This window comes from Oncorhynchus tshawytscha, linkage group LG20, assembly GCF_018296145.1.
Source record: "Oncorhynchus tshawytscha isolate Ot180627B linkage group LG20, Otsh_v2.0, whole genome shotgun sequence".
In the NCBI taxonomy this organism is placed as follows: domain Eukaryota; kingdom Metazoa; phylum Chordata; class Actinopteri; order Salmoniformes; family Salmonidae; genus Oncorhynchus; species Oncorhynchus tshawytscha.
The window spans coordinates 20,421,410-20,433,929 of record NC_056448.1 but is presented as its reverse complement, the minus strand read 5'-3'; the positions used below and the strand labels follow the sequence as shown (position 1 = coordinate 20,433,929).

Sequence of the window (12,520 nt, the reverse complement as noted above, 5' to 3'; positions counted from 1 at the left end):
GGTTTGGGAATGTGGGGTTTTCCTGGTCAGTTCCAGAAAAACTCATGGTACTACAACTCGCTGGTTGGATCAGGTCTCTCAACAGCATACAAGGATGTTCCATTGCAGTGTGATACTGTAGAGGTATAAGTGGGGGCAGTCTCCAAAAGAGACAGTGCCTGGCTGCAGTAGTATGGGGGAATTGACTGACTTTGAAGTGTGAGAGAGTGTGCCGGTTGGCTGCCCTCTAAAGGAAGGAAGGAGAGAGAGAGCGACAGACTGGGAACAGGACAGGTAGCTGCAGGGAGAGAAGCCTCTTCACTTCTGTTTCTCTCTCAGCTGGAAAAGGAATACGAGAGAGGGAAGGAAGGAGTTAGGGAGAGGGATGGAGGGAGAGGTCGAGAAATTAGATGGAAAGGGAGGAAGAGGCAAGTCCAATACCACATTCTACAAACCTAGAAATCTGTATTTGTACTACTCCAATGCAATGACCCTTCTTTAAATCTGACCTTCCAGTTTCAGACTGAAAAACACAAGTGAGTGTTGTGATGCAGTTCATGCAATACTCATGGCCATGTTGTGCTATTGTGCTGAATATTATGGTGCCATGGAGGAGAGCAGACATAGAAACAGACACACAGAGAAACACAGAGATTGTCTTTTACTTCACTTTTTAATTTCTTCCCTCTCTCTCGCTCTGTTTCACTCTCACTTTCATTTATTCTGTCTGGAGTACTGTCTACTGTGTCTACCCCCCTCTCCATCCCCCCTTCTCATTGACTTTCAAGAGAGCTTTCCCCCCAACCGCAGAGCCCGTTAGAGGCAATCACCGCCTCCTTTTACCCCAGGACTGCAGAGGAAACTCAAGGGCAGAGAGGAGTGGAAAGCAGAGGACAGGAGGTGCTGTAAAAAGATTACTGGCTGCTCACCGAAACCATATCGATTACCAAATTAAATCAGAGAGCTGGGAGCGCGGCACGGGGTGAGAACCCGGAGAGGCACGGCCCCTACAATATGAAGCTTTATGGATTTTTCACACCCAAACAAGACTGTGTCCTTGTCGCCCACCAAGGCGCCTTATTAATTCCTTTATTTACTTTCCAGTGGACTTGTGTTCTGGCCGGGAGAGCAGCAGGGAAGCGAGAGGTATTTTTGCTGCTCGTTATTGGAGAAAAGTGTTACTGTTTTGTACTGAATACATTAGAGAAGTGGCACATTGGGGTAAGAATGGGAATGAGATTCACAGTGGCACTCGTAGATTCAAGATGTGTCATTATCTCTCAAGGAAAGTGGATAAAGTGGAGCGGTGACCACTTTAGTGAGATTAGGGTCTCGCTCGCTCTTGTCAAATCTTTAAACATGATGGAGGAGACGCCAACATGGAGAAAACATAATGGTGGAATAAGGAGGAGAATTAACCCAGCTTTCCAAACACACTTCCAGTTTTTCTCTGGCTCTTCCTTTTCCTCCCTGCACAGTAGGTTGTTTTAGTAATATTGTTGGTGAAAAGCTGTTTCCAAGCTGAAATGCAGGAGCTTCAATTACTTATTGCAATATTAGCCAGCTGAGAAAAGCTTTAATCCCAGTATAAAAAGCAGACAATGGGATTGAATGAGGTATGATGAGGTATTATTGGATGTACACCCCACCACACACACACAAACCCCACCCCACCCATCTCCTCTTCTACCCCCACACACAGCTGGCCACCTGCAAGGCTTACAGTGTAGTCTATGTGTTCCACTGTGGTGAGCATGGTGTGTTTACGTCCTGTATGTTTCATTCAGTACCCCTGTGGTGTCATTAGGGGAGCTGAGACTAAGCTGTCCTTCCCAGACTTATCCTTGTGCTGCTTACAGTACATGCCTCCAAATGGGATAAACTCTCTCCATTTAGATAAGGGCTTCCATGTTGAGTTGAGCACAAGTTGTTGTAGCAATGAGACAAGATGTAGGATCTTAAATTGATCACACTGTTGCAGAAGAAATTTACGGCAATGCAGGAAATGTAAAACTTGTAGTGTGGTGTAAAAAAGCTTATGAAGTTTGTATTTTCCACTTTGAAATTTCAGACTTGATTTCCCTTACGAAAAATGTATCAACCCCTTACAAAAATGTACATGAATTCTAATCCACATTTCCTGTTGCTGCAGGATTATTTTCCTGCTGTAGCAAACTGGCTCAAATTAAGATCCGACATCTCTAGGTGCATTGTTTATAAATATGCAGGCCCACGCTTCGATGTGGAAATTTCAACAACTTTTTATATTTCTCTCTCTCTCTTGTTTTTCTGTAACTCTTTTTACTCTCTGAATTGCTTCCTTTTTCTCCCGCACGCTCACGCACGCACACACACACACGCAATTCCTCAGACTTCAATAGCATAGAGTATCTGAATCTGTTTTGTTCTAGACATTCCATTTCCCACCACCCACCAAAGCCTGCATGTTCCCTTCGCTAAACGCAGAAGAGAAGCTCTTGGAGCGGATGAGAATAGCGTGCAGCAATTGTTTTCTGCTGTCTCAGCCTGCTCCCTGGTGGCTCTCACTCTCTGTCTGGGCTCTGAGATGTTCATTTTCTCTTCTTCGTCTCTTCTTTCTCCTCTCTCTACCTCTCCTTCCACATCCTGTTGGCAATAAAGGCAGTCAGGCACCTCTGGGCTCTGAGCAACCATACCAGCTCCAGTCACACTAGAGCTACTGTGTGTGTGTGTGTGTGTGTGTGTGTGTGTGTGTGTGTGTGTGTGTGTGTGTGTGTGTGTGTGTGTGTGTGTGTGTGTGTGTGTGTGTGTGTCCATATTGATTTTATATCCAGAGAGGGGGATTTAATAAGAAAACAATGTATGTATACCAATTAAACACAGGCTGAAAGGCACACACTTTCTCTGCATTTCTCCTTGGCCTTTCCTTGCTGCCACACACAAAATATACATGGGATAGACTAACCAAGTGAATCCAGGTGAAAGCTAGGATCCCTTATTGTTGTCACTTAAATCAGCGTAGATGAAGGGGAGGAGACAGGTTAAACAAGGATTTTTAAGCCTTGAGACAATTGAGACATGGATTGTGTGTGTGTGCCATTCAGAGGGTGAATGGGCAAGACACAAGATTTAAGTGCCTTAGAACGGGGTAGGTAGTAGGTGCCAGGCGCAATGATTTGAGTGTGTCATGAAATGCAACGCTGCTGGGTTTTTCACGTTCAACAGTTTCCCGTGTGTATCAAGAATGGTCCAACACCCAAAGGACATCCAGCTAACTTGACACAACTGTGGGAAGCATTGTATTCAACATGGGCCAGCATCTCTGTGGAACGCTAGACACCTTGTAGAGTCCATGCCTCGACAAATTTAGTCTGTTCTGAGGGCAAAGGGGAGTGGAACTCAAGTTTTGTACACTCAGTGTATGTACATGTGTGGCTTTTAAGTTCTATCATGGAACCTTAAACCAGTTAAGTCTTCTACTGGTTTAAGACCACCAAAAATGTCCTTGATATCATGTGCAGCATTTTTAAGTGCATATAATGTGTGTGTGTATGTGTAAGTTATATCTTACAGCTCCATTACACTACAGTAATTCCACTCTTAAGATGTCCTCCAAGCATTGGTGAAATGATCCATTGCCAAATTGAGTTGCTTCGGCATCCTAATATCGACCCTTAATAAATGATATTGGCCAAGGTGAAGGATGATGTGCTCACATGGGTGTATAATTATAGAGTCCAAAACCACCTCTTTATACACTCCTTTAATACAGAATTAATGAGGAGAAGGAGGGGGGATTCAACCTGGTGCAATGTGAATCTCGGCCACTAGAGGCTACTCTTTCTCTGTATTGTGTATATAATAATGCCCTAGCGGCATTGGCAGGGATACAGTATTTTCAATCTAAGGTGTGGGCTGCGCTCTGGCTTCTTACTATGCCTGCTATGTTAGGTTTGGCCCTGCCTAAAAGGTTTCAGCAATTTGCCTGATGACATGCGATTGGGCAACCTGAGATAACATTGAGAACACTGTCCTTCATACTCTATAATCATTAATGAGTATAAAGTTATTACATAATATATAATAATTTATTCCCCTGTATCCCCAGCTGTGCCAACCCTTCTGAAGTCAAATTCCTAATCCTTTAATTGACTCTTAAATTCCTTATTATTTTATTTTGTACTTTTTGCCCCTTTTTCTCCCCTATTGGTAGTTACAGTCTTGTCCCATCAATGCAACTCCCATACGGACTCGGGAGAGCCGAAGGTCGAGAGCCATATGTCCTCGACCCTGCCAAGCCGCATTGCTTCTTGACACACTGCTCACTTAACCCGGAAGCCAGCTGCACCAATGTGTTGGAGGAAACACTGTACAACTTGCGACCGAATTCAGCATGCCAAACACTCCCCTAATCCGGACAACGCTGGGCCAGTTGTGTGCCGCCACAACACAGCCTGGGGAGGCCCTTCAATTCCTTATTTTTCCATAATCACTTTCTTTACAGTGAATAAAATGCTTACAGGCTGACAATGTTAGGTGCTGAAGGAGCTCCGTCTCTTCACCACACACTGGCAACTATTCAAAGCAGAACGAGGGCAATGATCACTATGGCTGCTGGCAGCTGTAGCTGTTGAACAAATGGTTGTGTGAACAAGTGAGGCCGGTTGTGAATCTTTATTAAACCACATGTGTTCTGGTAAGGGGATCAGAGCAGCACTCAGGCCCCAATAGAAATCATCAGAGATATCACAGGTTATTATATTCTCTCATCTAGTCCTTTTAACCAGATGTCTTCCAAGGGCTTTTCTGTACGGGGAAATCTAAGAACCACAGTGGAGGAGCCATGCATATTAAATGAATCACAATACAATATTGCCTGGCAGTCTGACTCCTAGCATAGTGACACACAATACTATATTGCTATGAGTTCTGAAAACAAATGAAAATGCCTATTTTGATGTGCTTTTTAAATGGAGAATGAATTGCATATCTTTCAGTCAGCCTCAACCGTGCAGTGAACTTCAACAGCGTAAACTGAGGGATAAACACTCCCAAACCGTGTGTACTAATTTATCCATCCCCTTTCTGAGAGAGCCCTGAGTCCTGTCACACACCCACGTACCTAGCAGCCGAAACTCAACACCACAATTTGTTGCTTTGCTCCTTAGGCTACAGTACACCACCACCGCTGTCATACATAATTTGGCGGTGCATTACCATAATAAAAAATTTATATTACCCACACACTGACTCTGGAAACTCTCTCTCTCCTGTTCACTTCAGCCTCCGGGAATTGCTCCTCTGTAGCTGGCTGCTTGTATTTGTGTTATTCGTGTAGATATGTTCGGAGCTACTCCTAACACTGACACCCTCATTTAAATAGGCAGGCTTATGAATAATACGAGACTCAATACGGGGCGCAATGCTTGAATATTTAAATATGTATTACTGTAGAAATGCAATGTTTAACTAGATTATGTACAAGTTAAATGATATTTTCCGACCACACATATCTCCTATGAGTCATGTGCTGTTTGGTTAAATCCTCCAGACTTCCCTCTCTTGAGCCTCATGAAGAACCTGACTGCATGAGAAGTCAATGGAACTTGAGGTGGTCCGGGGTGAAGTTAAGCTTTTATGGCCTCAGTGAAGTCGACAACATGCATACTTAGCTTGCATTCGGAAAGTATTCTGACACCTTCCCGTTTTCTACATTATGTTACGTTACAGCCTCATTCTTATATTGATTAAATAAAACATACACTACCAGTCAAAAGTTTGAAAACACCTACTCATTCAAGGGTGTTTCTTTATTAGTACTATTTTCGACATTGTAGAATATGAAATAACACATATGGAAGAGTGTCGTAAAGCTGTCAAAGGCAAATGGTGGCTATTTGAAGAATCTTAAATTTGAAATATATTTTGATTTGTTGAACACTTTTTTGGTTACTACATGATTCCATGTGTGTTATTTCATAGTTTAATCCATTTCAGAATAAGGCCATAATGTAATAAAATGTGGAAAATGTCAAGGGATCTGAATACTTTCTGAATAACTTGTACTTCATAGCAGCCAATTGCAGATCCAACTCAGGTTAAAATGGTATTTTTTAATATTTGAAATACTTTAGCTGTGTTTGGCTGAACATGCCTGGCACAGTGGAACCGATGGAATACTCCCAAAAATGCTAACCCCACCCATCTGGCACTTCAACCAGGCTCAAGCAAACACTCAAAGTATATTAACTATTTCTAACACAAAAAATATTTCTAATATTTCTAAAAACATTTCTATTTCTATTTCTACCTGAACCCAGACCTGCTGCAGATCAAATCGGATAGCTATAATGCAGTGTTCATTTTCCAACTTAGCGAATCGGACCATGAGATCAATAAGGACCATAAATAACATGATACGGACTGTTTCAATGCCGATTGAAGTTCAAGGAACTGACAGGGGAGCTATGTTACATACTTTAAGCAAGCACCAGAGACCAGACACACATTGTGCTGTTCTTAAGTCATTCTTGTTTAAATAAAGCACTTAATCACAATGTGGGTGTTCCCTGGTTCTCTCAGTAGGGGGGATGCTTTGATAGAAACCCCTCAAAGTAACTCAGCAGAAAGCCTATTTGGTCTGTGTGTTTTCACTGTGAAGAGAGAGGGGACTGTCACTGTTCGGATCAGATTGCGAATATATAATCACAGGTTGAGTCTAACTTCAACCGTGATTATATACTGTTTTGGGGGTCTCACACACACACACACACACACACACACACACACACACACACACACACACACACACACACAGAGTAAATGGCCAGATATGATGTAACACACTTCTTTATGACACTTTCTCTGATTGGTGTTGCAAATCTAAGGCTCCGTGAGACAGTAGCAAATGGCGGTGGGCAGAACCACTTGGCAGCCCGTACTACCGCAGACAAGCAGATTTTTCCAACAGATATTTCCTGTACCAACCATGTTTTTGCCTTGCAGACAGAAGACACAAACTCCACCTCTGTGTCTTGAAAACAGATGCCTTCTCTCAAGGTGTTTCAACCTTTAAAGGTATGGTCCTATTGGAAAGACCATAATTGGTCTAGTCCCTGTTGTAAGGTGTAAGAAAAAACTATAAGAAAAAATGTCAGACACTAACAAAAATGCAGTATATTAAGGTGGGGAAAAATGGACAAATAAAAAACATTCCACTGAAATACAGATTCTCTGTAAAACCCAGCATTGATTTGCCAAAAGTCAGTTGCTTATGGCCGAGACTAGTTGCTAGCAGCTGCAGTTTGTAGAGTATGTGTTAATCAGACAAGATAAACCCATTCCAAACACACAGCCTACTGAAACCATAGTCCCACACACAGAAATGTGACATATTTTGCAGTGCAGAGCCTTTAAAAAGCCTGGATTGCAATGGTGTTTTGATGTGGGCCTGAATGGGGTAATTATTATCCCTCATAGAGGAAGAGCAGCACAAAAGGCAGTGCAGAGAGGGCTTGTTAAGAGCTGCCACAGACTGAACGAGCACAGGGGGGAAGATGTGGCAGGGCACCCACAATCCAGGCAGGGCACCCAAATGGGCATCCAGATAACACAAGCCAGCCAGACAAGCTTTTGTGAGGAAGATAACATAAGCGCTGGGTTGCCAGATTGTTGGCCAGACATTTTGGTGTTAAAAAAAAAATCAGCACTATGAAATAGCTAGCAGACATTATGGAAAATAAAGAAAAACACAAAATCATCTATTGACTTGCCGTATCTATTTCTTTTTTTAATAATAAGTCAGATCTGATAAACATACAGTGCATTCAGAAAGTATTTGACTTTTCCCACATTTTGTTACGTTGCAGCCTTATTAAAAATGTATTAAATCGTTTTTTCCCCTCATCATTCTACACACAATACCCCATAATGACAAAACAAAAACAGACTGAGAATTTCTTTCCAATTTATAACATAAAATTGGCAAAAATAAATATCACATTTACATAAGTATTCAGACCCTTTACTCAGTACTTTGTTGAAGCACCTTTTGCAGCGATTACAGCCTCGAGTCTTCTTGGGTATGACACTGCAAGCTTGGTACACCTGTATTTGGAGAGTTTTCTGCAGATCCTCTCAAGCTCTGTCAGGTTAGATAGGGAGCGTCGCTGCACAGCTATTTTCAGGTCTCTCCAGAGATGTTCGATCGGGTTCATGTCCTGGCTCTGGCTGGGCCACTCAAGAACATTCAGAGACTTGTCCCAAAGCCACTCCTGCATTGTCTTGGCTGTGTGCTTAAGGTTGTTGTCCTGTTGGAAGGTGAACCTTCGCCCCAGTCTGAGGTCCTGAGTGATTTGGAGCAGGTTTTCATCAAGGATCTCTCTGTACTTTGCACCGTTCATCTTTCCCTCGATCCTGACTAGTCTCCCAGTCCCTGCCGCTGAAAAACATTCCCATATGACACTTGGCATTCAGGCCAAAGATTTCAATCTTGGTTTCATCAGACCAGAGAATTTTGTTTCCTTTAGGTGCCTTTTGGAAAACTCCAAGCAAGCTGTCATGTGCCTTTTACTGAGGAGTGGCTTCCGTCTTGACACTCTACCATAAAGGCCTGATTGGTTGAGTGCTGCAGAGATGGTTGTCCTTCTCAAAGTTTTCCCATCTCCACAGAATAACTCTGGATCTCTGTCAGAGTGACCATCGGGGTTCTTGGTAACCTTTCTGACCAAGGCCCTTCTCCCCAAATTGGTCAATCCTTTCTCTGAGCTCTATGGACAATTCCTTCATGGTTTGGTTTTTGCTCTGACATGCACTGTCAACTGTGGGACCTTATATAAGCAGGTGTGTGCCTTTCCAAATCATGTCCATTCAATTGAATTTAACACAGGTGGACTCCAATCAAGTTTTAGAAACATTAGAAACACAAAGATGATCAATGGAAACAGGATGCACCTGAACTCAATTTATAGCTTAAGGTCTGAAAACTTATGAAATAAGGTATTTCTTTATATATATTTTTTAATGTTTCGCTTTGTCATTATGGAGTATTATGTGTAGATTGATGAGGATTTTATTTTTTATTTAATCAATTTTAGAATAAGACTGTAAATTAACAAAATGTGGAAAAATGATGCTCTGGCAATCCATTTACATTTGATGATAATGATATAAGGTAGGCCTACAAGTTATCGGTTTTTGAAATTTGAAGTTTCTGCTCAAAGATATATTATGCTATTACTGTATGATAGTACTGACAGTCTTCTCTCACACGCTCAGAAATGATCATATAATGGGTCCCATGGCTGCTCCGCTAATAATGAGAGCGATGAGCATTCAGAAAGAACTAGCTCCAAAGTCCACCCTTTTTTTCCATCCTACTGCTTCCAGAACTTTCCCACTTTCCCAAATTTGCCCTTGAGAACAATCCACCAATCCACAGCCACAATCTTTACCATATGAGATTTATGAGTCTTGTGATGGAGAGATGGATCTAAATGCTGTGTAATATGCTTAATAGCTTTAATATCTTGTTGTTTTGAGTGATTGGGTAATGAGACAGGGCCAGCAGCCATGCCATAACAATGATGAAGCTGCAATGCCACCCCAGAGTGATTCCATGCTGAGCCTCAGCCCACTCTACACTTTATAACCTTCATAAAAGAGGAAAACAAATGAAGAATTAAAGCGTTATTAGGTGAATGTGGCAGGAATACCGAAGTCTGGGCTGTTTACCTTGCGTAAGACTCTCATTAAAATCCATTTAACTCCCACGGTTGTGTAGAATGATTTAATCTAAGTGTATCAGTGAAACCTGTCAATGCTGAGTCTATCATTGATTAAACTCACGAGTTGGTGCCATTGATCAAGTGTGAGTTGTTGGTGGAGAGAAGCCTATGATGAGGTTACTTTTTCTATGATGGGAATGACAACAGTAGTCTTTGAGGAACAGGCGATCAAAATGACACTGAAAATGACAATGAATCTTGATGAGCAACCATCAAACTAAAGAACCACTGAGACTGTCTTCACAGATAAAACGGATACAACAAATCAGCTCATTTAAAGAAAAGCAACCAACGTCGAATGACAAAACATGATATTGTGGGTGAGAAACGCTAATAAGCTCTTCAGCCGTCATTATGGATACGTCCAAGTTCTACCCTCTCCTCTCTTTCTCCGTCACACCCCCTGGCAAACGGATGCACTCTACAGCCAACATTAGCTTCAGTTCACGTGGGTCTACAGTATACTCTCCTATTCCACCCATTCACTCTCTGACTGAGGTGCGGACTGTGGAGGTCTCTCTCTCTCACACACACACACACACACACACACACACACACACACACACACACACACACGTGTAAAATCAGCCATGAGGGGGGTCAGAGAACCATGACCGATAGTTAGTGTCCTCCGGCCCGAAACACTGCCTCTTCAATACATTGAAAGCAATGAGGTGCGCCTCGGAGCATTCATTCTCTCTGAGAAATAGAGGAAGAGGGGAGAGAAAGGGAAATGAAATGAGTAGTAACCTAGCTAACACCAGCATGCTCTCGTTGTAGCCTATATGCTGTAGTTAATTACAGCTTCTAAATAGACAGGCGATTTAACAAGGAGAGCAGCATTGCAGTGGAAAACAATCTAAGTGAAAGAAGAAGTACTTCTTTTGTTCAATAGAGGTCACTACTAATTCAGATCTTAGAGTGCTGCTTGTCCTTATTGTAGGTTCAATGGAGACAAGAGGAATAGAGAAGGATATGCTGTGTAGCTTTTCAGAAAACTACATTTGCAAGTCAGTTAAGGCAAGTCAGTTAAGAACAAATTCTTATTTACAATGACCGCCTACCCCAGCCAAACCCTAACCCGGACGACGCTGGGCCAGTTGTGCGCCGCCCTATGGAACTCCCAATCATGGCTGGTTGTGATACACTCAGGATATACGTGGTAGGGGTCTGTAGGCGTTTCAATAAAGTACTTCTAATTGATGTATTGTATGGAAGCATTTGAGTTGAATGGCCCAGAAAAATAGCCTAATCTCATCTGGTGAATCAGGCAGCCAATGAGTGCTGGGTATAAGATCAAGAGATTTCTTTTTTTTATATTATGCATCTTAATACATACAGTCTTTGTAAGTCCCTGCACAACTCCCAAGTCACACGCTAACTGCCATGCGTTTAATAACTAGTAATTGGCCAAGACAGCTAAGTGTAACGATTTTCCTCCTCTTCTGACGAGGAGTATGAAGGATCGGACCAATGCGCAGCGTGGTAAGTGTTCATGTTATTTATTAGGAACAGAAACACTAAACAAAATAACAAAGAGAGTGAAACGAAAATGAAACAGTCCTGTAAGGTGCAGCAACACAAAACAGAAAACAACTACCCACAACCCATAGTGGGAAAACAGGCTGCCTAAGTATGGTTCTCAATCAGAGACAGCGATTGACAGGGAACCATACCAGACCAAACACCGAAATACAAAACATAGAACAAAACATAGAATGCCCACCCCAACTCACACCCTGACCAAACTAAAATAGAGACATAAAAAAGGAACTAAGGTCAGGACGTGACACTAAGAGCGGGTTTGGGGTGCTTGTTTCATTACAGATTGAGCAAAGTGACATCTTAGGTTGTGATTCAATGTGATTATGCCACATAATATACTACCTCTCAGTGTGAAGGTTCTAATTAACGTGGGATTATGTATATCATTATACCCAATGGCAGAGCGTATGGAAATTGCACCTAATAAACTATAATTAGTCTACTAGCATCAAACATTCATTGATGTGTGAATCTGAAGCAGGTTGATTAACTAATTTAACTTGATAAACTTAATTTATTCTCTTTAGAGTGAGGTCAGTCATGACTCTAGGTTACATGAAACAAGTCAATTGAAAACCCTCTCACAACTTTGACTCCTGCAGTAGATGAATCAATAAACTAAGGCACCATTCTGGGGCTAGCCGTAAGCCCTGAGAGTTACCCACAACCCTCAGCAGCTAGTACCCTGAAAGGGTTAAGGCTGTTTTGGACGGCTAGCATAACGCTTAACAGGCACGACAGTTAATTTTATACACCACATTCTCCTTCTGTCTCCAGAATCATAATGATTTAGTGGTTCCTGCAGGCTCTGGTGTTTTATCAGACTAGTGCACAGCCCTGTGCTTCTGACCAAATGGGCTAATTACTGTAAATAAAGTCATTCTCTCTTTCCATATGAGTGGATATGAATGTAGAGCAGGAGCGCCCTGATAAACAAAAACATTAAACAGGCATGGTGAGAGACAGGCATAATATCCGGGTGTAAGGGATTGAACACAAATCTGTCACCAGAATAGGGGAAAACAAGAGGTAAAATAAAGTGGCCTGTCAATTTTAGGGGACATAATTGAAAGGGATGTAAGTTGGAAATGAACAGGCTGTTCAATCCATTCAAAAGACATGGTTGGGTTTTGCAGTGTGTTAAAAATGGGACTCAGGCCCTCAGAGCTGATAACAGCCTATAAACCCATAAATCTCACTTCATTCTCTACAACCTACACCTCCTTACTGGG

At 42.1% G+C, this 12,520-nt stretch overlaps 1 protein-coding gene across 1 annotated transcript in view; it reads right to left on the bottom strand.

Moving 5' to 3' along the window:
• The window catches only part of LOC112219326 (astrotactin-2-like), a 407,720-nt gene that overhangs the window by 115,456 nt on the left and 279,744 nt on the right, over window positions 1-12,520 (bottom strand). The window lies entirely within an intron of this gene.